The sequence below is a fragment of the Tupaia chinensis genome, unplaced genomic scaffold (assembly GCF_000334495.1).
Source record: "Tupaia chinensis unplaced genomic scaffold, TupChi_1.0 Scaffold000600_1, whole genome shotgun sequence".
In the NCBI taxonomy this organism is placed as follows: Eukaryota; Metazoa; Chordata; class Mammalia; order Scandentia; family Tupaiidae; genus Tupaia; species Tupaia belangeri.
This window is the reverse complement of record NW_006160117.1, coordinates 1,251,137-1,255,298: the sequence shown is the minus strand read 5'-3', so window position 1 is coordinate 1,255,298 and position 4,162 is coordinate 1,251,137.

Sequence of the window (4,162 nt, the reverse complement as noted above, 5' to 3'; positions counted from 1 at the left end):
ATATATATAGTTATAGTTATATATAACTAGAGAAGAAAAATTTAAGGTATACTTCATAATGTGGTGTTCTTTGTTGAAAACAGTTAATATGGTAATACCCTTAATTTGATTATCACACACTGCATGCATGCTTTGAAAATCCATATTGTACCCCACAAAAATATACAACCATTAAATGTAAATAATAAATTATAAAAAGAGAAATAGTCTGGGATTTTTATTTTAAAACATGTAAAAAGGCCAAAGGACAGCAAAGATATTGTTCTTTGCCATACCTAAAACATGCATTGCCTCACCTTCAAGTTAAACCTTGCAGTTCTTGTAAAACAGCTTGGCCATCATCCCATCTCCCAAACCTCCACCGCATAAACTTGCGAAGCAACTCCTTCCTTACTATCTCTGATACAAAAACAAATAAACTAAAAAAATACCACTTTTTCTCAGAAAGCCTTCCTCTTCCCTTTTGAAACCCCAATTTTTTCCTAATCTGTTCCCTGATTCATTACAACAGTGATATAGAATGTCCCTTAGCTAAAGAATCTATTTTCTCTACTTGCCACTACATTTATCACTACTCTACAATGCATTCCTCTTTTGCTCATGAATGATGGCAATGAGTTATTGGTCTTCTCCTTGCATGGTTGTTTAGATGACTACATGTCCCTTTCGTTGACTAGAATAGCTAGTGAGTGTCTGCTGCTTGATTTGTGCATGAAATTTAATAGAGATGAGATACAAAATCACACAGGCATCTCCTGTCCTGAAGATAATCACACACTCTGTGTTCTTGAGCGAAACTCAGGTCAGTATTAGCTAAACAGAGAGATATTAATTTATACAATGCTTATAGTCAGTGTTACTATAGAAATGTGTACAGTATCTTTACAGAACACGATCTACATCTAGAGCCTATGAAAAGAAATTAAAGTAATCCTTTATTCAATCTGCCAAGGGACTATGGAACCTTGTAATTATCTGGCTTTAGATAGAAGAGATACATTGCAATTGGGTACACATTAGGGCACAGGTTTATGCTTCCGATGACAGACGGAATAGAAAAAACTCTGGAGTGCAAGCTTTCTACCAGACCTTTTTAATTTATTTTCCCCAAACGCATCAAATTTTAATGTTGGCTCTCTGACCCAGTATGCTAGCTTTTTTTATGAACTTATGATTAACTAGTACCACAGTAGCAGAAGCTAAATTTTCTTCCATTTAAAACTAAATTTTACTCATAAAAGTTATAACCCCTAAACACTGGGTGAAAGAGACCAAATGAGGAATGAAAGTATTTTAAAAGGACAAATGAGAACAGAAAATTTAGTCTTGCACTATAATTACCAGAGCATCTGGAATTCCATGAGCCAAATCTAGTCAGTTCCAACCCTGGGCAATTCAATTTGAAAAGCAGGGTTCAAGAATTAGCCATATCAACTACTGCCAAGTAGCTTGGTTCCCCAATTAGGATGATGTTCCCACCCTCTCTTCCAGACCATGTGGTACTTCACAGCCTTGGACAGAATGGTAAAGTGCTCATAAGAGTTACTTTTACACCCCTCTTATTCAAAGACTGTAACACAAAACACTATAATTCAGGTGCTAAAATTATGTGGATAGAATCTGGGCTTCCAAATGCATGGTCAGGATGTGAGGTTGGCTTTTGGCTTGTCCAGAAGCAAAAACAAGGCACATAGGGGAAGTCAAGTTATTAAACATATGGCAGGATCCTCTGGCCAGGTAGCTTCAGCCATTTTGAACACCTTCCCTATTCACAATGCACTTCTTGTTATTGAGAGAAGAATTTTCAAAAAAAGATTTGTTGAATTTGATAAATGATTAAAATTTTTCCTATGGATACTGGTTAAGGGGCAACTCAAAGGATGTAAGATAACAATGTAAAAAATTTTTTTAAAAATTCCCAAGAGCCCTCTTCCTCCCTTTGTGATGCTATCTTTTCAGTACATTTTATAGTCATGTAAATGTCATTTTTTTTTTTTTGGAGAGGTTTTCGCTATAGGGCGCGTGCGCTTGCCAGACAGACAGATATATAAAGAGAGACAGAGAGACAGAAAGCGAGAAATCACCCCCCAGGGGGGATGGTCACACCGCAATCCCTTCTCCTCCATTCTCCTCTCGGGATCTTGGGCACGCACACACATGCGCCTGGCATGAGTTTTAAGCCACCGGGTCCAGGACGCGAACCGCGGTTAACTACGTGGGAATCCAGCGACATAGCCATTACGCTAACTGCTGGTTCCCAATGTCATATTTATTTCAGAACCAAATTCAGTTCCATTCTTTGCCATGAATACTACTATAACTCATTTCTTAACATATTATCTTTAAAAAAGTCCTTACTTATGTTAGCAAATATTTAAAACTACTTAAATTCCTTCCCAATACTAAAATGACACCATAATAAATCTGAAATAGGAACTTTATACTTCTAGAATACCCAGGAGCATTTTACAAACTTTCGTTTACATTTTCAAATTTAGCTAATCATCTTTCATGCTCTGCAAGGAACACAGGTGTGTTGAATGTTCCACATAAGTGGATTATCCAACATTCTCTTACATTGTCCTGTTTTGCTATAATCACTACCTTCTTAGAATGCAAACACTTGTCCTCAACAATATTTAGTCTAGGGTTTTAGCATTTTCAGATAAATTCAACCATATATTCAAGTATGCTGGTGAGTTTCAGTGGCAGGCTGAACAGAGGGGGCAGGGACCTCAGATATGTGTGTTTGCATCCCTAACGGAACCTAAAAAGAACATCAGATAGTGCTGATTGGTTGATAATTTCTCCCACCTAAGTGAGGAATTTGGCATTAAGTATATTTACAACCAAGTCTCAGATAAGGATCCAGAAAATCAGGCATACACAATCAGCAATTACTGAGTACTTACAATTTATCAGGCATGGTAATACAAAAATAAATACGACATGGTTTCTGCCCTCAAAGATCTCACCATCTAGAAGAAGTAGGAGTAAGCAATTAAGATACTTATGATATGTGTTATAAAAAATGATATGGAAGTATCGTCACCACAACTATCTCCTATTCAGTTCATCTTATGTACTGGACACTATTCTTTTTTTGAGAGGTTTTCGCTATAGGGCACATGTGTTCACCAGAAAGACAGAGACAGAGAGACAGAAAGTGAGAAATCACTCCCCAGGGAGGATGACCACACTGCAATCCCTTCTCCTCCATTCTCCTCTTGGGATCTTGGGCATACACGCACATGCGCTTGGCGTGAGTTTAAGCCACCGAGTCTGGGACTCAAACCACAGTCAACTTCATGGGAGTTCAGTGACATAGTCATTACACAAAAATCTGGACCCAGTACTGGACACTATTCTAAGGACTTTGAATGTGTGGCTTTAAATCACAACCTTACAACAGCCCTAAGAGGTAGGTTAAAATTCTACAGGTGAGGGAACTGGGGCATGAGATGACCAAGTAATCTGCTGAAAGTCACCCAACTGGTAAGTGGTAGAGGCCTGCCTTCAAACTCCAACAGTCTGTACCCAGGAGTTCAAACTTAAAGCCCCTAAGCAATGACACCTTTCATAACCCACAGGAGAGTACCATTAATTCTATTAGTAGTTTAGTATGGAAGGTCACAAGAAATAAATGACAGAGAAGGTGACATTTGTTCTCATTAACCTAGGAACAAAATGCGAGTTGAGTCTGTGGTTGTCTTTTTAAATTCAACCAACTTTCTAAAGTTAACTGTTTATTTCAGAATGATTTTAGATAGTGCAGATAATAGAGTTCTCAGGACCAGTAGATGGCATAATAGTTATGTCACTGGACTCCCACATAGTTGGCCCTGGTTTGAGTACCAGACCCAGTGGCTTAAAACTCATGCCAAGTGCTTGTGTGTGCATGGCCAAAATCCCAAGAGGAAAATGAAGGAGAAGGGATTGTGGTGTGGCCATCCACCCTGGGGGATGATTTTTTGCTGTCTCCCTGTCTCTGACTCTCTGGACAGTACGCATGCCCTATAACAAAAATCTCTCTCTCAAAAAAATTAAAATAAAAGAGTTCTCTTATATAGGATCTTCAAAAAGTTCTCGGAAAAGGAGAGGTTTTTTTTTTTTTTTTTTTTTTTTTTTTTTTTTTTGGGGCCGGGGCCCCCCCGAAAGACAG